The following is a 25,763-nucleotide window of genomic DNA, read 5'->3' as shown; positions in this document are numbered from 1 at the left end:
GTCTTTGTCTTGAGATCCATATGGTATTTCTTTGTATCTTATTTTGCAAGTTATTTATGTGATGATGAGTTTTACATGCGTCATTGTTTTAGATCGACAAGTTACGCAGTTGTATGGTTTAATCCACCCATTGGTGATGTAGAGCCCTTGTTGCTGAGACGGGATCCTTCACTCAAGAACCCCAAAAAAGGACCCTACAACTTCTACAAAGACATCAAGGGTTGGATTGGTTTCAATTTGATTGTTTTCATACCTCTCCCCATACTAAGCCATCTGGACAATGCCAATCCCACAGTGTCTCACAAAAGTCTCTCAAGACTCAAAGGCCACTACACCCAACCAAAGGTGGACACACACTTCCCAAGGCAATGGGGACCTCCAATACCTTGATTTACTATCCTATAGGGTTAATATACCTGTTCCAATCATCAAACATGATGTATTGAGAAAAATTAGTACTGCTGCTACAATTAGGCCTGTCACGCCTAGTAGCCCTGCCAGTCTGAAAAACTTAAGGTTTCTTGTTAATTTCTCAAAAGACCCCTACAACTGAGAGTGGATTTTGTTTCATTCAAGTGAGTGCCAAAGGATTCCAAAAGGGTTTGGGCAGATCCAATGTCTAAGGGTTATAAACCCAACTTCACTCCTAGGCCTAATAGCCCTAATTAGGCCACCTTAACAAAGGAAGTATACTCAAAACCTACTGCTTGGGAAAAGTAAGACCTAAGACATGTGGGGGACATGGATACAACATAAATTACCAAGTTATAGCCCTTGGTTCCACCGCTATCATCATTTGTGGGGTCAGATGCATACCCAGCCAAGGTGGTCACATAGAGATGCCCACCTCTAAAACTTCAAACCCTTGACTTTACCTATCACTTCCCTACAAAAGGTCTTGGAAATATTAAATTAAATGTCACCACTTCCTTCACCCCAAAGGCCATACAAATCCCATGAGGTATCAGCAAGAAAAACTCATATTTGCTGTCAAACCCTAGGTAGACTGTCAAATCCTGGGTACCTTCACAAAAAAACACTTTTCTCACGGCTCCAGAAGAGTTAGAGGCTCAAACTTGTTGCATTGGAAAGCTAAGACACAATAATTTCATATTCAAGAGGTTTTATGCTCTGGAGAAAGACGTACTATACAGAATATGGGAAATAGCAACAAAATGCAGGAAAAAGATAGATTTTTATTGGTTTCTTTGTTCACAAAACTTTCATTTTCTGTCAACAACCTTGACAAAGGTTGGAATTCGACCTTTAATGACCCTTCCAATAGTTATCAACTAATTTTGAAAAACCAACATAGTGGTTTGGAGGAAGTTGCATTTTTGGGTTAAAAGTTGTCATAGTTGCTTGACAACTTTTGACATTTTGTCCTCCTAAACACACCTAGACACTAATTGACCCCTAAGACACTTAAAACTCTTCAAATGCACTAAAAATTCCTTCAAGGCATGAATAACCCCAATTGTCATATACCCAAGGTGGTTTATAACACACCTACCTAGGGCATAGGCTTACAAGGTGGGGTGACTTATTACATCAACATGAAAATAAACCAAAACTATCCTTAAGTGTTTCAAAACTTGAAAACCAATCAAGAGGAGTTTGATTCTTCAAGAATCCCATGATTTGAATTTGAAGATGCCCCTGCATCAATTGGCTATAGTGAGATGACTTGAATGTGGACTGTCTATATCCACAAATCTATGGTCTTTTGTGCATTGGTATGTTGCATTGGGATGGGAGGAAGGAATATTAGAGTACCTAGATAGTTATATATTGCCACTCTTAGTGTGGGCCACTATTAAGGGATTCTTGAATGGTCATGGAAGGCATACAATTTAGTTTGTAGCAATGAAGTTCCCTCAGAGGGCATGATGCCAAGCTTTTTTGGGGGGAGTTACCTCCCCATTTGATGGGGAAGTTGCAGCTTTTTGGACAAGACTTGGCTTTGATTGTGAAAGTTATGATTGCATGATTATGAAAGGATATAAGTTTTACACATAGGATCTAGATGCTTTCTTTCCTTACCTAGGCAGGGAGAGATTTTCCTTCAAATCATGCCCAGCTGAGGTAAACCTCTTTGGAATAATAATAACAAGCATTTCTTTAACAAAGTAAACTATATATAAGAGCAGTATATGCGTGGATTTACAAAAGTGTCATGCAGAATGTAGGTCTATACCTTGTTACTTAAAAACAGAAGTTCTTCTCTGTGTTCATTTTTCCATGATATAACTTGACCTCGGGCAACCTTTTGATTGTCAAGAAGTGATTGCCTCAGATGAAAGTAGTGATAAATGTCACTATCAACAAAAGAACAACCAATAAATGATAAATTTCTAGTGAGATCATAGTGCCTAAATCAGTCTAAAAGCTTATAAGGATCAGAACCAAGCCATATAAGCTTCAAGAACAATTTGAGAGCATCAAAGTCATCTACCAAACATTAGAAATTGTCAAATCAATGACACATTCATATCAAGCATCTTTACTTTTTGAAAAGTAGACCACATTTCAGATCTAGATGACACCATAATGACTTTGATTTCCTCTTGCAAGATATTCCTCCATCATGTATTGCTTCATCGAAGTTCAAATTTTCTTCTTCAAGGGCTCTCAATGATTCTCTATATAGGATTCTTCGTGTCTATGAGATCCACTTCATTGGGAGGCCTACTTAAACATTTCACATCTGTTTGTGGACTCTCACCTTTCAAACATTTCACATCTTATAATTGAGCTTTGCTTTGTTTCAAGAATAGTTTAATATTCTCTACTTAACAGGGCCAACCACGTGAAGGTGGAAGCTCATTTGGCCCCTCCCACCCCCCTAACATCACTCTAAATTCCCCGTTAACATCTAACATTCATTCATTCTTTCATCCATTATTAAAATATAACATTCATTCATTATCACATAACGTTCATTAACACATAAAATTCATTAACTTTCATTAAAACGCAACATTCATCAATAATCATCAACACATATCATTCATGAACATTCATTAGCACATAATTACATTCATTACACATAAAAATCAGTCATTATCAAATAAGGTAGATTACAATCATTTCTTTCTTTGTTTTTATTTTGAAGCTATGAAAAGACCAAGTGGAACATCGGTTTCTTCATCATTTCCCCCATCTGTGGAGGTTATGCCCTCTTCTCATGCTCTTGATGTATGCCTAGTCCTATACAAAGGACGAGGATGCTGAACCAAAGGGGGGTCCTCTACAATAACAAAGAATTGGGTTAAATTCAAAACATTTTTTTATTATTGTTACAAGTATTTCATCAATTTAAAGAACACAACCATTACACTCTTTACCTGATGGGGGCACATCATCTTCCACATCATTTTGTCTAGCCTCAACCTCGACATGCTGAGCACCCTCTAGATCCTCTGGAGTTGAAATACAAAATGTTACATTAATCAGTACACCAATTGCAATTAAATTTGTTTAAAGGAATAACAGTGGTCCTCTTTACCTGATTGGGGAACATCACATTCCTGCTGTTGTCTACCTGGATCATGCTCCACTTGGTCACCACCAACTACATGCTCTAAAATATTAACAATAAAGGTTACATTAATTACTACACTAATTTTAAATTTAAGATGTTTAATTGTATTATTAATTACATAAATTTTTTTGAATAGCAAATGAATACCTCCACTACTAGGATGCACATCCGGACCTTTGTGTACAGGTTCTGTTCCATGATTATCATGTTGCATTGCAATGTCACGCGCAGTGTTATCATTGCTTGCCTATTTAAAAAAAATATAGTCACTTTATGTTGAAATTTAACATCAAATAGATTATTGGTTAAGTATTCAATTTGAAATAATTTTCATTTAGCTTAATTACTGTTGTGACAGATGCATCAGAATCTCATGTTTGCCCACTCAATTCTCATAGTTGTTCAGCCACGGCTATATAGCCTTGCTGGTAGCCAATTCTCTTGTCATCTTCCATGGGCGCTCTATTGAATTCAGAGCCCTGCATTTTTGCTTAGTATTGTGAATTTTGCTTGTATTGTTTGATAAAAAAAAATTGTTTACAATTTATAAATATTTTGATGTGATACTTAATTTACTGATTCTTACATTCATGTGGCAAGTTTCATATAACCACCAGAGCCGAGTTTGTATTGCCCATGCTTTTCTTGTCTTGCCTTGGTTGCCTTTTACGTGTCACTCAATCTATGAAAAGTTTGAAATATGTTAGATTATATAAATATAATGAATAATTAGTACATATTCACATTCTTAATAGTATCACATACCTTCTTCTGGCGTCTGGTGGTGTATTTCCCTTTTTCCTTTCAATTATCTCCTTTGCATCCAAAATCAGGTCCTTCCACTCCCTCTCTGGAATCATGGGGGGACACTCATACTTTACGTTCTTCTCTAAATGTGTCCTATATTGGTCCCTCACATACTTCAGATATGTGTCAGCTTTTTCCAAGAGCTTAGTCTTGTCGAATGTGTCATTTCCAAACAACCCTACCATACAGTTTGTGAGTTCATCTTTTAACTTTTTTTCTTGGTCATTCCACCTTTAAAGCAAAAACAAACCTGTTAGATTTAGAAAGAAACCAAAGCTACCTTTGATATAGTTCAAGAAATGGATAAAAGAAAAACTATTCTAGCAATGATATGAAATCAAAATAGTGGATAAGGGTTAGTTCACGTATGATGTTCCACCTTTTACGTATGGTGGGCCCAAATATCTGCAATGAAATGTCATTAAGATTTTTATAAAAAATATCATTTCCTGCAAAAAAAACATGGGATCATTAGTCCAAAATGAGTGATCAGTAAGTAAATTACAATTAGACTATATATAATAATATTTTTAAAGTACCTGGAACCTTCTGTATCTTCAAGGGAATCAATTCTTCGTAGCTCACCACCAATGTGGCCTACAACATTCCCGTACTAGAAATACGGGAAGATCCAGGAAATGATGGTATGTTATCAGCAGTACTCGCCTCTGGCGCATCCTCATGTGCATCTCCTGCCACAATAAATGAATCCACTATGAAATGCCTCCAAGAAAGAACACTTCAAGGGTAATAAACACATAACAAAAGAGAGAGAAAAAGAGGGATCTACCACCAGTGGGTAGGTCAACATGAGCCAGTGCAACAGACGATGTCTGCATGCTACGTGTTGCCGACATTGCAGTCGGCAATACAGTTGGGCTCGACCTCGGACCCATGTCAGCACCTAAAGAGTAATACATTAAATATGTAAAACATTAAAAAAGCAAGTTCACAAGTCCAAAGGAGTGGTTTTAATGTATAGAACATGGTCATCACTAGAACTACTCACAATATGCTGATCATCGCCACCAGGATGATGAGGCCCTATAAATTTCTTTAAAAACAACACATACATATTTTAGTTAATGACATAAAAGAGATAAAAATATAAACCATTATTGAACTTTTGTTATGATTAAAGCATTCATTACTACTTACTTGCAAGTTTTCCATTGTCGTCAACAATAGTTGCACCCTCTTTGTTATCTCATCAGTCTGAGGACTTATGGTTGCCAAATCAAGAATCTCTTGCCTAATTTTTCTAATATTCTTTTGTACAAATTGCATAGGGTTTGCAGTAAGTGCGATGTCATCAATGCATAACATTGTCGAGTGCCCCACATCCCTATGGAGGTGCTAAGGTACTGCAGGTTCCTTTCCCTTATCCCGAACATCCGTCTGTGACAAGAATATAATTAACACTATCAAAATTACTTCAAAACACTCAAGAAAAGATCATAATGTAATAGTTTGATTCTATCTAATTTGTACAATTACAATGAGGTTTACCTGCTCCATAGAAGTGTTGAGACCTACACCCCTATCTGTGCTATGTGGTGGATCCATGTGGCCCTGCGACAAAGAAAAAATATAAAAATGTTAGCGAAATGAAATCAATAGACTTAGCAAAAAAACTTAATAATACAATGATTTATTGGATTCATTAATTAGAAGTTGGCTTAAATGGTATATATATAGTACGTACCACCCCCATGATAGTAACTTTGTTTGTATCTATATGATTCAAATTGTAATCGATTAGCAGCTCTTCCCCTGCACTTATTGATTTTATCACACATACAAACACACAATTTCCCTCACGTGCCTCAAATATGCAATTGGGTTGCTTATTAGTTGACCCAGGTCGTGTACTATTTATAAAACTTGCAATATTCCCTATTGCTTTTGGCCTTCCATCAATGTATACAACCACTCATTTACTTTGATCATTATCTTTTTGTTGTATATAATTGGCTGACAGTGCATACCTACACATACTTTTTTTATATCAAACAATCTGCATCCAATCATTATAATTGTAACAAGGTCCAACAAACTCCATCAATTCAACAACTTTGTTGTAACAGACCTTTATGTTGTCCATGGAAAATAGGCCCAAACCATGTAACGATGAAGGTGCTATGCGATATATCCTCTCATTAACACAAAAATCAGTGTTTATTGGAGGAAGTTCCTTGGGTACACATTGTTTCAGTAGCTGTTTGTACCTCAAGGGCACCTCAATGTCGCCTTTGGTCTCATCATCATAAGAACATGACCCCCCTTGAGCAAGAAAAAATTCCATGCGTTTATTGAATTTTCTTCTAATCTTTTGACCTCTAGTTGATCTCCCTATTTGAGATCTACTACATGTCTCACTTTCCTCTTCTATTCCTGCATTTCCCTCACTTGAGGAAGACACATCTGACAAATACCTATTTGGTGATACCTGTGCACCATCAAATGAGAGAGTTAGTTGGTAATGAGAGAGATATTTTGCAAATGAGGGTAATATTGATGAAGAAGTCAACCATAAAGTTGATGTTGAGATTAAAATTTGAGTAAGTCCAACTGGGGCCTCAAGTGTTGATAATTGTATTAGATTTGCTGCTAATGTTGATGTTTGAAAAACTAAGGAAGTTTGTTTTTCTTGTAATTTTTTAAAAATATATTATTTCTATAAGGTGTATTGACTTATACCTGTCGATCAATGAGACTGTGCAGGATCCTCGTCAAAGGGGTTTAGGTTCCTGCACCAACAATTGAGCATCATAAGCATTACATTTGTAATTTGATAAACAATAAATACTGCAGCATCATAAGCATCATAAGCATCACATATGTATCATATATGTAATTGAGCATCATAAGAATCACATATGTATCATCATAAACATGTAATCTATCACATACGTATCATAAATCACCATCCATCACATAGCTAATAAGTAGTCCACATTCCATAAATAAACACAAAGTTCAAAAAATGTCACATGTATCATCATAAGCATGTAATCCATCACATATGTATTTTAAATCACCATCTATCACATAGCTAGAGGTGCATCATGAATTAATTAAGTAATGGCATTAGAATTCAAAACATATGAATTATTTATGTAACCATATAAGTCAAATCAATTTCTATCAAGATATCAATATTAAATAGATAATATAATAATTGCATCTCATACATTTCATTCATGTCATTGATCTTCTTCTTCATCCAACTCATCATCATCATCATCATCATCATCATCATCATCATCATCATCATCATCATCATCATCATCATCATCATCATCATCATCATCATCATCATCATCATCATCCTCGTCGTCGTCGTCGTCATCATCATCATCGTCATTGTGTTCGTCATCATCATCATCATCACCATCACCGACACCATCACCATCACCATCACCATCACCATCACCATCACCATCATCATCAGCAGCAGCACCATCATCATCATCAATTTCTTCTTCATGTACATTTCCGTCAGGAACATCATCGAGTAACTGTCGATCATGATCATCTATATCATCTTCTTCTTCTTTGGTATCTTCTTCTTCCATCACATTATACATTATCGGCCTTCCTCTTGGATCATGTCTAACAACAAATGACCAACCCGGTTTATGTGGAACCTCCGAGTAAAATACCTACTCACATTGACTTGGAAGAACATAGGGCTCATCCCAAACTTGTTCAAATGACCTTGTATTAACCATTGTAAATCCATTATCATGTTCGATAATAGTTCTATCAGGATCATTTATATTCAATTGTAGCCTATACCATTTGATGACGAACAGAACTAATTTGAAGGAATTAAAGTCACACTCAAGTATATCATCCAAAATGCCATAGTATCGATTTTGAGACACTTGAGGATGTATGTCATTTCTAGATGAAATATTGGTCACCTCAAAGACTGCAGTTATCCTAGAATCACAAGTTTTCTTTGTGTCATCCAACTATTTGATGTGAAATTTATGACCATTGCAGCACATAGCCTTGTGGTGTTTGACCTGCAATATGTCTAACATATTAAAATTATTGCATCATGAGTTGATAAACATACAGGTGATTAATAAAATTATATGTACCTGTTGATCTCTTAAACCATATGCTAAATCAATTTCCCTTTGTGTAACATTGGAATCTCCATTACGATGAGCTTCTTTAACCAATGAAGTGACACCATCCCATGTTAATGTGCGACCAGAATGTTGACATCACTCAATCCACACCGTCATCCAATCAGGATTGTTTGCAATATACAAATGTAGCGCATCCCACTCCTGACCAACTGTACAAATAATTAATAGACCACTTACAATTGATTTATTTAGAAGATGAAGAATTAATTTACTACAATAACATCTTATAATTACCTCTCACTTTCTTCAATCTACCTTTCCCCATCAAGTGCTCCCCTTCAAATTTATTAATGGGGTTGGGATCCCAAATGTGATCTACGTGGATTTTTGCTGCAAACTTAGGAAGATATTCAGTAATGTACACCATAGTTTGGTATACCATATATCCCTCCACCATAGAACCCTTAGGATGTGCTCTTTGTCGAACCAAAGCCTTCAAAAATTTCAAGTGCCTCTCAACCATCCACATTGATCTAGTGTGTATAGGTCCACACAATTCGATCTCCTCAACTTGGTGTATGAGGTAGTGTTCTTGTGCATTGAAAAAAGTTGAAGGTAGACACTTTTGCATTTCACACATTAGATGAGGGATTTTTCTCTTCCAATATTTTATATCTTCCTTGTGGATTTCTTTATATGACAACCACCTAATTAAAGAGATTGAAGATGCAAAAATATATAAATGAGACTTTACAAAATAATATACAAATATATTGCATAACAAGTAAAACAAATGACAAATATAATATCTATACAACAAATTGAACAAACATCACTACTTACCTCATGTATTTTCCAAGATCATATATGACTTGCTTGATATTATTGTCGAAGTGGTCTGGGAGAGATAGAGGTAGAACGTACTGCAACAATTATAAAATGATCTTTTCATTGTTTTCTAACATAATACAGTGAGAAGTACATGCATAGTATACAAATATATAGTAAATACACAAGAATGCTAATTACCTTAATGAAGGTATGCCAATCATGCGTTTTCATCCCTGGCCCAAATTCACTCTTCTTTGATATGAGATTGTTTATGTTCGCAACAAATCCTGTGGGAAATCAAATTTTTCATATGACTTCTTTTATAGAATTGCTTTGCTTCTCCGTTAATAACCAAGGAAGGGCACTTATATTAATCTGATCTCCATTGCTATTTGATTGAATGGAATTTTTCATTGCATGATTGGATTCCACAATGTCACTACAAATTTTGACAATTTTTTCTTTGTCACGCCTTCCATCCAATATTTTCCATTATGTCTCTGTTATATTCTTTCCAATATGCATTGTATTAAACAAATGCACAATTTGTAGCTACTCGTAGTAAGGCAACCTACTGAATTGTTTGGGATAACTTTTTAGTCCCTTTGGAAGGTGGCCATCCATGCCTTGATGACCTTCAGTATCATCAATTACATCATCAGTAAACAAAACACGATAGAAAAAATCAAATTCCAAACATAAACCATTAGATGGAATGACATTACCTTGATGATTAATTCTATTATATTCCAACTTCCATAAATGAGGAGTCATTCTTTGTGGCTTTGATGTAGTCTCTTCTTTCCCATTGAAAAGATGTTTTTTAGTATTTCGGTACTTATGATTTTTGCGAAGGAAGTGCCTATACTCATCAAACACCTGCTTTCCTAAACTTTTTGAATGACGGGATTTCATCTTTGGACCACAAATTGGACATGCAAATTTTCCCTTTGTTTGAAGACCTACAAGATAATGTATAATTCTATTAAATCTGTTAATTTTTATAATTATAATTATCATGCACAACTTGAACACTATAACGTACCACAAAAATGTGTTAGCCCTGGGGCATCATGTATTGTCCATACAAGCATTGCATGGAATTGAAATTGTCTTTGTCCTATTGGTCTAGAGATGTCATACATGGTCACACCATTCCATAACTCCAACAACTCGTCAATAAGAGGCTCAATATATACATTCATATCTTTAACTTGGTACTTGCCTAGTGGAATGAACAAAAACATTACATAATTATTATGACCATTTTACTGCAATATTTATAATTAAATGTAGATGACTATTAAATTATAAAATACTTGGAACAATCATTGCCAACATTATGTGCTCCCTCTTTATTGACATCCATGGAGGAATATTATTGTTGATAACAAAAATAGGCCACACCGAGTAAACAGATCTCAACTCTCCAAATGGATTGACACCGTCTGCTGCCAATGAAAGCTTGAGATTACGAGGTTCTTCTTTAAAGTGTGGCCACTTTTCCTCTATGTCCATAAATGTTGAACCATCCATAGGCATTCAAATAATGTCATCTCGACTTCTATTGCGTGCATGGTAATCCATAAATTATGCCAAGCTAGTGCACCTGAATAATCGTTGCATATGTGGAATAATGGGAATATAACGGAGAACCTTGCGAGGCACCTTTTTTGTTATTTGATCTGTTCGATATCTATTGATATGACATTCAAGGTATTCTGTTTCAAATTTATGTTGTTTATGATATATAATATGATCATTGCGACAAGCATCTATTGTTTGATACTCCATTCCAATATCTTTCATAATGGCAGATAATTCTCGGTATGAGCGAGATAGAATATTTGATGGTGATAAGAAAAACTCACCTATCAATCTACAACAAACAAAAAAAGTTTGAGGTGTTAATATAAAGAATATTAATGGTACATGATTCACCATTTATTAACTATAATGACATGTATGACACACCTTAACATACGAGAGATTGTTATGTTGGATAAACCATTCATAACCTTCAAGCTCACCAACAACAATACAACAGAGAGAAGAGTTGTTTGGGAGCCTTTGTAAAGGGGCTCATATGCCTTCTCAAGAAGAGGTAAATCATGAACATCAAGGTCATCATGATCATCATGATCAGCTGTGCCAGTACTAAATGTGTCATGGATCAATGTATTTGTACCATCATCTTCAATTGTGTTTTCTGGTGCATGATTGTCATCTTCCATGGGATCATTATCTTCAGCTTCGATATTCACACCTCCATGTTCCTCCACTTCCAAAACCATATTCTTAAGGTTTTGTTGATCCATACCATGTGCTCTAGGGTGCTCCACCTATATAAAATTGATATACATAAATAAACCGTGATCATGATCTCATTATCAAGTGATTTCTTATGTATATAAATTGTTAAAATGATATAATGAGCAACTTACCAGTGGATGATATTCATGTCCCCCTTCAATGTGACCATGCTTCCTACAATGTTTCTTAGCTGTTTTGATTAGAAGTCTTCTAGTCTTTAAGCCCTTACAAATTTTGTAGGGACAATAACATTTCCCATCACCTTTTCTTTTCAAGTTAGACCATAATCTAGCAATTGTCTCCTTATTTTGTTCTTTGTTGATATTATCTGGCATGGTCTTTCTTCACAAGAAAAAAAATCAGGCTATGGAAACTTCAGTGCAAAAGCTTCACAAAAATTGCAAATCGAACCAAAACCATTGAACTTAATAGAGAACGTATTTAATGTAGCTGATTGTATGAATTTCTGAGCATTGTGTCTGCAAATTCTTACTAAAAGTTTGCCTGTTGCAGACTTTTTGAGAGACATTTTTGAGTATTCTAAGCAAAGCATTTATTTAAACATACACTTATTCATCCACATTGCAGGGATAACAATACAAGGCTCACATATTGGTCTAAGAGGATGCCATGGTCTCACAAAGTAACCAAGAACCATATGAAATGATGGCCGTCTTGAATCCACACACAACTAGGGAGGATCCATATGATTATGTATGACTTCCCCCTTGTTTGTTTAATGGGATTAGCCAGCTCCAAGACATAGCTGTCAATAATCACTAAGAATGTACAAGTGGATCGTAGCTACCCATACAACAAACACTTACCCCTATCCTCAAATTTTCCCAATGTTTGATTCCTTATATACACTCATCCAAGGTTATCTATGTCGATCTTGGTGAGGAATCACATCACAACAAAGAAGGCAACATTTAAAAATAGCAAGAGTTTCACTAAACTACCAAAGATCATAAATATTGAAAGAAAGAAAAAATAGTAACAATAATAAGTCAAATAAATGTGTTCAATTCCAATAGCAAATCAAACATAGCCACAATAACTACACAATAGAGAAAACTCACAATAGTGATTAAACTAATTCAAACAAGATAAAATAAAATTGTTGGCCAATGCAACAAAGATGAGAGATCATCAATAATTGAAGGAAACTTCACAATCCTTAAAAGTGCACATTACATAACTATACGACTAGAAATTGTGGCTAAATAGAGTGAAGATTCATCATGACTCCAATAATAGTCCCTCATGTGTGCATTTGTGGCATGAACACAAAAAATCCCACACGGCATGGCCATGTACCTAATGGAGAAGACATGCCTAGGCTACATGCCCAAAAAACATGACTATAATGATAGTCCCTCATGCATGCGTTTGTGGCCTACACACTACAAATCCTAACATATCATGGCAATACACCTCATAGAGAAGACACACCTAGGGCCACATTGCACATAGCAACGTGCCTCACAAAGAAGACATGCATAGGGCACATGCCACATAGCAATGTGTCTTATGGAAAAATGTGCATGCATGTCACGCATCAAAGCTATATGTATACATCATGAGGCACATTAAAATTTTATCAAACACAACCTATTGTATCTACATGAGTTCCTCTCTACATGTGTGCAAATCTTCCAACACTAATCACCACTAAGAAGGAATAATATAAAATGCATCTTCAAATATTTGTGTGTGTGTGTGTGGAATTGTGTCTTTGAACCCAAATCGCTACCATCAACAACATGTAACCATCACCTACACTATATCAAAACATAAGTATGGTGTGACATCATATCTATTTGCATAATGTCAAAACACATGCAAACATGAAAATCATCATAGCATGACAAAAATCAATCTCCACATGTTGGAACAAAGATATAAATAAGATAATAGGGTAAGAGGAAACCCGTACCAAGAACCACATACCAACTTTCGACAATGCCATCAAGATAAATGTAGGATAAGATACCACTATGAGCCATCCAATGGTCCATTCTATGAGGAGAACTAGGGGATACTATCTTTCAAAGGTGTGGTCAATAGAGATAGTCCCTACTAATGCCACAATATGTCACCATAGCTTCTTGAGTTTTCCATTCTTCTACTTAACACCACATTTATTGAGTTCCTCAATAGCGAGATTGGTTCTCAATAGGATGCACAAACATGTAAACACACAAGCATGGTTTCATCATACTTGTATTGTATCATACTTGTACAACAATACAAATTCATTTTTCTAGTTAATTACTTAGTGTAAAAATAAATCCATTACATAACATAGGGTAATAATCACCATAAGTTTTCAAATAAACTGCCCAAACATCAATTGGAGTTACCCTTTCTAAGGTACAAACATAATTTATTTATAACTTCAAAATTAAAATAATCACAATACATCCAAATAAGTTCAATAGTGCATGGAAATAGACAACATGATCCATAATTAAACCCATAAATTACCCTAATTGGATATGCTAATAAAATGGTGTCTCAAATAATAGAGATTATGTTGGACCTATAATAGAGATCTGGACTTTGTTTCATCATACACAAGCATGGTTTCATCATACTTGTATCCAAATACACCATCCATAGATAGGTACTCAGTACCACAATCTCATGGGTACCCTTTTAGCTGAATTTACCCTATATTTAGGTGAATCTACCCTTGTATCATTCCTCGATCTAGTATGTCATTCCACCAATCAATAATTTTTCCATATTCTTGGGAGAATACACTATCCCTTAGGTGAATATGCCATATCCTTAAATGAATCCTCCTTGTCATCATCCTAAGTCCTCTTTTTGTTAAGTCTTATCCCTTCATCTTTAGGAAAATCCACCTATCCTTATGTGAATCTACTTTCTCTTAGGTGAATCTATTTCACATAAATCATTTATCTTATCCATCTTTCTTACACAAATGGTGAATTTTTCCTATCCTTAGATGACTACACTCCCATTTAGGTGAATCTATCTAGTTTTAGTCTCCTTCCATTATTTTGTCCAAATTTGTATCCTCTAGTTTACATGAATCTACTTGTTCTTAGGAAAATCAACCCTATCATTCTAAGGAAAATTCACCTTGTCATCATCCTTAATCATCTACCTTTCAAGTGTATAGTCCATCCATCCTTGGGAGAATCTAACATATTATTGGGAAATCCACTCCCTCTTAGGTGAATCCACCTTTTCCACCTTCTCATTAATCTATTATTTGTTCTAAGAAGGACACAAAAGGGGATAGAAAACAATAGAGGAGATAGTACTCAAACAAGTACTAAGGAATTGCATTAGTGACATGTCACAAATGTGAGTTATACATGTTCCAAATTGATTGATTCTCATGAAGGAACTAAGTTATCTACAATAAATAGCCACCCAAGAAACCCATTTGCTTTAGGCAAACTATCTTCTTAGTAGTAGCTTAATTCTTGAGACACTTGATTTAGACATGATCTTGTAAATGGTGTTAAAAAGAGTAATTAGTCACCAACAAACCACACTCTTCATTTGTATATTTAAGAATTAGTTTGGTCAAAACTTAATCTTTGAAAGAAGGTAAAAGAATTTTTAGGCATATTATTTATTTATTTTAAAAATAAAGAAACAACCACCTTACCATTCCCTTGACCCCTAATATCCCCAGCATAAGCCACGATGAGGCATAATGCAAGGTGTGACACCAAGAAAGATAGGGGAGCTGGCCTTTGAATAAAGACATGCCACTTAAATGAGGATAGAGTGAAAAAGGCCCCTAACATCCAATACCCATATAAAGAAGGCATTCCAATTCATTTTCAAAACATCATCCAAGCAATTAATGTTCTAATCAATGCATCAAGGCACAGTGAAATAGACCCAGAGAATGACCTGTCAGAACTAAAAACATCATTTGATCATATAAGATCAGAGCACATAAGAGATGAAGGATAGGTAAAGATAATATGTACTTTATGATGTTTGATATCTTCTTGTTTGTCTTGTAGGTAAAAGCAAAGAGGCAGATTTTGAAGGAATTATATTACATTATCAGACACGTAACAACAACAACACCAAGTTTAGGAAAGATTGGGCATTAATGAGAATTACCAAGTTCTGAATTGAAGTAAGGATGAAAAGATAGGAAGGGGAGGATAGGTCATTCTTTTCAAACATCAAACAGTCTAATTCAGTGTAGGTGCAGATTGAGAGATAACTCTAGAAATCAAGATTAAAGATCAGAGCAAAACAAATGAGTGATCAAAATCTGATCAAGTTCATTTCTTTGTACAAGTGAAGACAAGTAAAACTTGATCTTCCAAATCACCTTATGCAAATGGAACTTTAATCATCGATTTGGGAGTGAAGGTTTTGTTCACATAAGGATGAGGTAATACAAATGGAGAACCTAAGACCAACTTGATGCAATGCGAATGAATGATGAGGGGCAGATTTGTTTATACAAATGAATAAGAAAAAGCATCAAGACCTTGTGATACCAATGAAAGGGAAATGATCGATTGAATTGAGGAATACCACAAAGTCAAAATCCAGATGCAATTGAAATTGCAAACACCGACGGAACAAGCTCTGCTCTGCCTATGGTTCGAAAGCCGACTGTAAATCTATGTATCTAACTATGGTTTGGAAGCCGATTGTGAGTGTAGTTGTTCCTAGGTGCCCCCCGATTAACTAGGAGTAAGAAGAAGCTTCCTTCTTATATCTAGATATATAGATATAGAAATAGATAAGTAGATGAGGGAGGCTATGCATTTGTCATCAATGCCAATATTAGTGAAGGAAGAAAAACCAAGGAGGTCCAATTGTCTTAAACAAGTTCATAACAGTGAACTCACCAAACAAAGAAGATCAAAATACAGATTTGTTTACACAAAAGAATGAGGAAACACCGAATTGCTTGCACAAAAGAAACATTCAAAATCTGCCCAAGTGAAAAATTGCAAAGGAACCTAATATGGCCGATCATGTTAAGGATTGCAAAGCAAGTTTAAATGGCCGATCAAATCAAATCTTGAAAGGTCCTTCTAAATGCCGCCACAATCAATACCTTGATAGAAAATTCACCTGGACAAAAGCGAGCCAAAAACCTTACCTTGCTTGCAGTGTAGAGATCGCTCCGGCAGGGGGGCAATGGCTTCGGTTTGCTTTCAAAATGAAAATGCGTTGTTTTTTTTTTTTATTAATATAGTGCTCGAGGTTGTCAGAATTCCGACAAACATGGGCATTTTTTAAATTTTTTTTCAAATTTTCACACAATGCTCCTTGTCCGTCGGAAACCTCTATCGGAATTTGACCCCAAATGTATTAGTGCTTTCTTCAACATATTGACATCAATGACAACATAATATCATCATGCCAACATACTCTACACATATGCCAACAATCTCCCCCTTTGGCATTGATGACAATATACAAAGATATCTCTCTTTCTGCATCACATCTTCTCCTTAATACTGCAGATATCTTCTCTGTTTCACATCTTCTCCTCCTTTGACAACAATGCCAAAGTGGAGGCACAAGCTTCCCTATTCCACTATGCTGCTCCCCCTGAGGAGTAGCATCCTTCAACACATCAATCCTAAAAAGATATAGCAAAGTAAGATCTGACTAATGTGGATCACAAACCTTTAGTTTGCCTCTTGAAGGGGCAGCACCCCTAATTCACCTCTCAGATAGGTAAAGGTAGCCTTCGATAGAGGCTTGGTGAATATGTCTGCTAACTGCTCCTTATTGGAAACATGTTCCAATACCACCTCTTTGTTTTGAACCTTTTTCCTCAAGAAATGATACTTGAGTTCAAAGTGCTTGGTTCTAGCATGTAAAACTAGATTCTTGGAAATGTTAATTGCACTTGTATTGTCACAAAATATACTTACCGGTTCAGATACAGGAACTTTGAAGCCATTCAATACATGCTTCATCCAAATAGTCTGGGTCCAATTCATAAAAGATGCAACATACTCTGCTTCTGCTATAGATTGAGAGATATAACTCTGCTTTTTACTCATCCATGAGACCAGTCTACCACTGAGAAAGAATGCACCACTGGTTGTGCTCTTCCGGTCATCCACATTACCAGCCCAATCAGCATCTGTGAACACTTTCAGGTTGAAATCATCATTGTATGGATACCATAATCCATAGTCAATAGTTCCCTTCAGATATCTAAGAATTCACTTGACTTCTACCAAGAGGGATTCTCTTGGGCTTTTCTAAAACCGAGCAGTAATACCCATTGCATGTGCAATGTTTGGTCTACTATGCACTACATAATGCAACTTACCAATCATTGATCGGTATTCCTTCTCATTTACCAATGCTGAGTCATCCTCTTTTGATAGTTTACAACCGGTCACCATTGGTGTACCAACTGGTTTGCTATCTTCCATGCCAAAGGTCTTCAACACCTCTTTGACATACTTGGACTGAGTAATAAAGATTGCATCTTTCAATTGTTGAATTTGTAGTCTAATGAAGAACTTAATCTCCCCTATGAGTGACATCTCAAATTCCTTCTTCATCTCATTTGCAAAGTCATGACTCATCTTGTCATCTCCACCAAAGATTATGTCATCAACAAATACTTCACAGATCAGAATCTAATCTCCTTCTGATTTCAAGTAGATATTACTATCTTCACTTGTTCTTTCAAATCCAATCTTCACAAGATGGGAGTGCAAGCATTCATACCATGCTTTAGGTGCCTGCTTCAGTCCATACAAGGCTTTATGTAGCCTACACACCATGTCACTGTCTTCTGATAGGGAAAACCCATCTGGTTGCTCTATATACATGTCCTCTTCAAGTATTCCATTTAGAAATGCAGATTTTACATCCATTTGGTATACCTTGAATCCTTTAAAAGTTGCATATGCAAGAAGCATACAAACTCCTTCCAATCTTGCTGCTGGAGCAAAGGTTTCTCCATAGTCTTCTCCTTCTTCTTGGGCATATCCTTTGCATGCTAGTCTGGCTTTGTTCCTTACCACTTTGCCATCCTCATTCAGTTTATTTCTGAAGACCCATTTGGTTGCAATGACATTTTTATGCTCCGGTCTGGGTACCAAAGACTATGTACCATTCTTTTCTATCTAGTCAAGTTCCTCTTCCATTGCCTTGATCCAGTCTTCATCTTTATGTGCCTCTTTGAATGATTTAGGCACAAATTTAGAGATCATACATGAGTTTTCTCTAACCTTTCTTCTTGTAAGAGTTCCTGCATCTTTATCTCCTATGATTTGCTTTGGATCATGATTGAGTTTTACATACCTAGGTATATTGTTAACATATTCCTCTTGCTTTTCTTTTTCAGCCTCATCTTCATCAACATCAACATTCACCGGTGTAGGAGCACAATTACTGGTATTGGGCTGATTGCAATCTGTTCCTAGAAGGTTACTACCGGCTCATCTCCTACATGCTCACAACCGGTTTCCTTAGGTTTCTCAGAGTTTTCATCAATCCTAACATTGATACTTTCATTGATTCTCTGAGTCCTATTATTGAAACATTTGAGAGATTTTCTCTTGGTGGAATATCCTAGGAATATTCCCTCATCACATTTTGCATTGAACTTGCTCTGATGTTCACTTCTTTGATATAACATTTTCTACCAAATACTCTAAAGTAGCTTACCACTGGTGTCTTACCGGTCCAGTACTCATAAGGAGTCTTATCCTTTCCTTTCTTGATGAGTACCCGGTTCATTGTGTAGACTGTAGTGCTCACCACTTCTCTCCAAAAGGTGTGAGCAACTCCTTGGATCAACATAGTTCTAGTCGCTTCAACCACAGTCCAGTTGTTTCTTTCTGCTAAGCCATTCTACTGTGGAGTCCGAGGGGCAGACAATTGCCTCTTGATGCCATTCTCTTCACAATATTTGATGAATTCACTGGAAGTGAATTCCCCTCCTTGATCAGTTCTAAGGCATTTGATTCTTCTACCACTTTCCTTTTCTACCAGTGCTTTGAAAGCTTTGAACTTTCCAAAGGCTTCAAACTTCTCCTTCAGGAATGTGACCCACATCATTCTTGAGCAATCATATGTAAGAATCATAAAATACCTATCTCCCTGCGCACTCCTAGTTTTCATAGGACCACACAAATCAGTATGCACAAGCTCAAGTAAATTGTCTGCAGTGAAAGATTTACCTTTGAAAGTTGAGGAAGACATTTTCCCCAGTTGACACTCTCTGCACAAAGGATTTTCCGATTTGCTTAGCACCGACAATCCTCTAATTGCCTTGATCTTACTGGCCTTCACAATATTGTCAAAGTTTACATGGCAGAGTCTCCTATGCCATATCCAACTATCTTCAAACTTAGCCATAAGACATGTAATGACATTAGCATTTAGCTGAAATAGGTTACCTTTGGTCTGCATGCCGGTAGCCATTAGTTCACCACTCTTTCCTTTGATTTTTTACACTCCATTTTTGTATACCAGAGTGAGTCCATTATTATTCGGTTGAGCAACACTCAAAAGGTTGTGTCTTAGACCTTCTACCCAATACACATTGTCAGCACTACTTCTTCCATTCAGAGAGACAGACCCTCTGCCTTTTACCATACATGGTGCATCATTACCAAAATGAAACACACCACCATCTTACTCTTCCAGATAAAGAAACTTACTCCGGTCACCAATCATATGGTGAGAACAACCACTGTTAATAATCCACTCATTGGAATTATCAAAGCGGGAGACAAGAGCTTTCTTGTCTGACACATCTTCCTTGACTGCTACAAACACAATATCCTCATTTTCTTCATCTTCTGATTCCTCATCAGTGACACCTTCATCAACTACTACAAAATAGTTTCTCTGGTTTCCTCCTTTGAACTTCTTGAACTTTTCCGGTTTGTCCTTGCTATCACCATTTGGATAGTTTACATCAATGTGCCCTATCCAGTTACAAGAAAAGCATTTCAAGGGGAGCTTACCTCTGTATTTACCGGTTCCCTTAGGAAGTCTCTTGGCAAGAAGAGCTTCAAATTCCATTAGGATCTCCTCATCATCCATTTCTCTACTCTGTCTTGGTTCACTACTGGTACTAGCTTCTTTGCCTTTTCTAGATGGAGCTACAGATGCTCTAAAGGCTGATTCAGTCTTCTGAACACTGCCATCAAAACTATTTAGCTCATAGGCTGTCAACTTTGTAAAGATGGAGTCTAGGGATACCTTAGTTTTGTCTATTGACCTCAACTCCTAAATAGCAGCAACCCTTATTGCATAGACTGGTAATAAGGATATCAAAACTTTGCTAACAATAGTGGAATCTTCCATTTTACCACCTGCACTCTTGATATCTCCAACAACAATTTTGATTCTTATTCCATATTGTTGAATGGTTTCTCCTTCAACCATCCACATGTCTTCAAACTTTCCTCTAAGGCTTTCTTCCTTAGCTTGTTTCACATGCTCATCACCGCCATAGATGTTCTCAAAAGTATCCCATACTTCTTTGGGATTTTCTTTATCCTGGACATCAATAAACTCAATGTCAGATAAACTACTAATTAGGGCTTCCATGACTTGCCCATTCTCTTGAATCTCTCTCTTTTGGTAATCGGTGAGAGTACCGGTAGGGATAACATAAGCATTCTCAACATAGCTCCAATGTTGAGCACCCATGCTTCTGATGTATATCTTCATTCTGTCCTTCCATATTTTAAAGTTATCTTTTTTGAAATTTGGACCTTCCCTCTTCATCATTACAATAGGATCTTCCCCTCAAGCAGTTAAGCTTATAACATAGAGGACCTGGAGGATGCTCTGATACCAATTGATAACTCAATGATGAACAATGAGTACCAAATTGGTACTGAGAGGGGGGGGGGGGGGGTGAATCAGTATAGACACAAAAACTTTTCTTGAACCGGTTTGACTACAAACAGTGCACTTGACAAACAAACACAAATACTGGTCTAAACTAGATTACTACCAGTTAAACATAATGAGACTGTGAAAGATATAAACTGGAAACACTTATCTTTCCACACAACCTACACCCTCATTTCCACATTATCCTTATGCATAAACAGGTAATCTGTCATAAAAAATGTAATAACTTGCTAGATCAACATGATTCACCACTTGACAAAAAACAACAAAACATCACATGAAAAGGACATCACATATGACACACATATTTTTCACGTGGAAACCCAACTGGGAAAAACCACAGTGGGGATGAATACCCACAAGCTATTTTTGAACTCTTTAGAAGTTCGCTTTGTTAGGAGCCTAGTCTGATTAAAGATTGTTACAACAGGTTATGTTAGGAACCGATCCTGTTAGGGATCACTCGATTAAGGGATGGCTAGAATACCTGGTTAAGGGTTAAACCCTGTTAAAGGTTACCTTGTTAGAGGATTTTATGAACTCAATGGCTTTGAGTCACCCTGTTAAAGGATTTACAACAAGTTGGTTAAAGCTACCCTGTTAAGGGATTTTCCAACTGTTGAAGTGATTAGAGATCAACAGGTATTACAATGATCTGGTAATAGCACTCAATGCCAATGCAGACTTGGTTTCGTTCCTTCCTTCTGCACACACACTTTGCAGGTATCAATTCTCTTATTTGGTCTGGCAAGAATCACATATCTCTGCACTTAGATACACACCCAACATTTGCCAACAACCTCAACATCAAACACAACATCGACCTTATAGGAAACAGATAGGTCAGTAGCATAAACCCTAAACCCTAAACATTTAGGTTGAGCAATTCAGTTGGTTCAATCCTGACCATTGAACACTTTGCATTTGAATACAATGGTCTTGAACAGATCTCAAGACATTCTCCAGCATTCATTCTTCATTGCTTCTTGAAGGCGATAACCCATCACGCGTTCTTCACCGTTTGCAGGGACTTCACACATTCCCGATGTAGATAGGATCAATTCCCTTCATGCAAGATCCTTCACGCGCATGAGGCTGACATGGCAACATGATCTGATCTCCATTACAATGCTAACTCATCACACAATGCCATCGATTGAATCACACAGGCTCAAAACACTTCAACCGGAAACCCTGAGACTGGAACTACCAACCGGTAGTCATACCATATTAAACCTTGATAGAGAACATTCCATATACCGGTTCACTTGGACAAACGTACTGCTTCACCTTTTGCACATATACCGGTTCACAACATTATACCGGTTCACTTTGCGAGTTGCTTAACTTCAATAAACCGGTTCAATCTTCAACATATTACCTGTTCACTCTTTAGCATATTACTAGTTCTTTCTTCAACATATTGACATCAATGACAACACAATATCATCATGTCAACATAATCTGCACATATGCCAACATACTTATTCCACACTCACAAATGATATCTAGGGAAAGAAAGAGCAACATAACCCTTTAACAGATGCTTTAATCTAAATTCAAATTTAGAATTAAATACATACATAGTCCATTATAGCAGGATGACACTGAAAGCAATTGCAAAGAAACATAGTTCATTACAATTTAAAGAAAAAGTTCCAAAATTCAAAGATTCAAAAAGATCTTCATAATTCCTTCCATATTAAAATCCGAGTTCATAGATTCAATATCATATACCATAAAACTGTTTAGAAGAGAAAGCTATACTATCTTTTCCCCCCATTCTCCTCTTTTTTATCTATACTATCATCTATTTAAATTAAAAATCCCCTTTTTCCATTTCCAAGAAATGGTTCATTTCACAGTAACCATCTTTGAAAATGATTGCCTTTAAACATATTTAAGGAAAATGAAATTACTAGAAAACCCTATTAAAAGCACTAATCCTTGCATTATAAACAACTACTAGCTTTACACTTCTTCTTCATTAGGCATCAGGTTCTGACCTGCAATCTAATTGTCAATCCTCTCACCCTTTATCTCCTCTTCGATGAGCACCCAGAGGACGGCTGAAAATTCATCTTCATCTTCTATAAGTTCTTGAGCAAGGTCAGTCAATTCGAAAAGGATGTCATCCTGCATGTGCTCCACATTTGGCTGAATCATGGGTCCCTTCCCTTTAAGCACTATGTCCTTAAAAATAATTACCAAGTTTTCTTCTTGCCATAATTTCTTCTTCCAAACATTTTTCATCATTTTTAGCTTGCTCTACAATCTTTTCTAGCAGTGCGATAGTTTTTCTATATTCAACAAATTCATTTCTCTGTTTCCATGCAAGAGACCGTAATCCTAGGATAATATTCCCTTGCTCAGTTGCTGGCCAATTTAGGTCTGGATTATCAAATGGCAGCTGACCATCATGAGGGAGAACCATCTAGGATAAGAAAGCTCATAATGACATGCGTTAATCTGATCAGCTCCTGGAGGTGGTGCATTAAATTTCCTGTGAAAGATGATAATATCAAATTTTACAGCCTTCACTGCCACCTTTACGTGCTTCCAACTGTTTAATTTGTCATTAATAATAGTACTTGCAAATCTTTCCTTAATATGTTTCTTGGAATTTGAGCGTCGCATGGCGACAAGCTGATCCAAAACCGCGACGACCCCAACACAAGGTTATGTCGTATCAAGGCTTGACTACTAAGAAAACAAGGTTAGTCCATATAGATCACTTTACAAGGTGGTGACACCCAAGAATCGAGGCAGGATCTTTAGATCACATAGTCATGAGAAATCAAAACTCCACAACCAACGACTAGGACTTTGAGTTTTTTAGAAACTTCAATCCAAGTGATCAAAACTAAGAAACTAAGGAAACAAGTCGGACAATTGGGAACTTATAGAAACTCATAACCCCATGACATAGTTATGAAATACAAGGGACAAGCGACTGGGTTTGAAAACACATGAAAGCAATGATTCGAGACTTAGATTATCAAGCGAACAATAAGGTCTGTGATGCGGGGCACACAAAGACCCAACAAGTAAAAAGAGCACAATGATTGGATAACAATTATATAATACTAGAATGGTATTTAGTTATTGGGGTAAAGAATTCTTAATGACCCCTTCAGTGTAAGAACCTTAGTATAGAACATATTATATGTATTCTAAATGGAGTTGCTTTCCTATGAGTTGATTTGAACTAAGGTAACTTGTGTTGAGTAGTAGGCCTAGCCTGAAAATCAATATGACTAAACCTTGGAAACATGTGTGTAGGTGTTCTTTTGAGAGACCTTTTAAGGAGAACAACATGTGACTTTGACCTCTCTGGAAGAGGGAATGTAGGCGGTCCTTGGGTGAAGGATACCCATGTGATTTCAAGTCCGTAGGAGTAGGGTCTAGGAGGGATAACTCCAAGGTATGGGGTTGTTCCTAACTTATTGACCTTTCCTTCTAATAGGCTTCAAATGAGGCCAAATAGGCTTTAGAAGATTATGAAAGAGATACCAAAGCCTTATAACTCATATTTAATATATATCATGTTTTTGAATGATTAGTTGATAAAGTGAAAGGGTAGCCCACCTTATGGTCAGTTTGTTTTGGATCCAAGTGATCTTATGCAGATGTATGATTTAATCCTAGACCTATAAGACTTTGTGTATACTCATAGACTAGTCAATTATGATCTATTTGTTTTGAATTAGGAACCTCTCTTCCAGTTATAGTGCTAAGCCATGTATAGGTGTTGACTTTTATGGAAACAGATGGAGTAAGGGCCCTATGAGGACATAGGCAAAGGTTGTATACCTCAATGCATAGGTTACCCTTCTTCATTTAAGGTGATCACTGATGGAAATCCTATGATCCACTTGAGATAAGCTTATTCTCTCGACAGTAGTCAAGGAGCATACTATGCCTGTAGACTGCCAGTCATACCACTAGTTAGTAGATGGTTATCGCCAATTGCATGTAGGAAAGAGATACCTTGCTTAGATTTAGGACTTTGGACAAATTCTGCCAGGAGCATGTAGGCCTGGGGGCCAATTGCATGCTAGTGATGAATGCCCTTGTTGCTTAGTTGATCGATGGATTGTAGGGAAGAGAATTTCTAATGAAGAATAGGTAGGTAATAATTGGACCAAACCTTGTATAATATGGGCATATATTTATGTGGAAGTGGTATACTTGGCTTTGTTAGGATGAGGATAGACACTTGTTGTAGTATGAGATACATCGAACCTTGTTTCCACTTGCTTGTTGGTGCAAAAGACTAGATAGAA

General features: G+C 36.5%; 1 protein-coding gene across 14 annotated transcripts in view; it reads right to left on the bottom strand.

The window, feature by feature from the left end:
• Positions 1–3,006: 3,006 nt before the first annotated feature.
• Positions 3,007–25,763, bottom strand: part of LOC131045798 (uncharacterized) — a 71,666-nt gene continuing 48,909 nt past the window's right edge. For 10 of the 14 annotated variants that reach the window (XR_009372601.1, XR_009372602.1, XM_057979448.2 and 7 more), the window contains 14 exons: positions 7,052–7,101; positions 5,861–5,923; positions 5,510–5,749; positions 5,361–5,405; positions 5,142–5,255; positions 4,891–5,043; positions 4,731–4,800; positions 4,310–4,582; positions 4,131–4,226; positions 3,892–4,023; positions 3,692–3,791; positions 3,509–3,583; positions 3,348–3,422; positions 3,007–3,250 (listed from right to left, as the gene is read on the bottom strand). The gene's annotated coding sequence lies outside the window, so the exon portion shown is untranslated. Of the gene's footprint in view, positions 3,251–3,347; positions 3,423–3,508; positions 3,584–3,691; positions 3,792–3,891; positions 4,024–4,130; positions 4,227–4,309; positions 4,583–4,730; positions 4,801–4,890; positions 5,044–5,141; positions 5,256–5,360; positions 5,406–5,509; positions 5,750–5,860; positions 5,924–6,056; positions 6,801–7,051; positions 7,102–11,208; positions 11,631–11,732; positions 11,944–25,763 lie in introns of those variants that run through there. The other 4 variants (XM_057979454.2, XM_057979452.2, XM_057979458.2 and 1 more) reach the window with 4 other exon arrangements.

Source organism: Cryptomeria japonica, chromosome 5 (genome assembly GCF_030272615.1).
Source record: "Cryptomeria japonica chromosome 5, Sugi_1.0, whole genome shotgun sequence".
Taxonomy (NCBI): domain Eukaryota; kingdom Viridiplantae; phylum Streptophyta; class Pinopsida; order Cupressales; family Cupressaceae; genus Cryptomeria; species Cryptomeria japonica.
The sequence above is the reverse complement of the archived record's forward strand: the minus strand, read 5'-3'. Positions and strand labels throughout refer to the sequence as shown.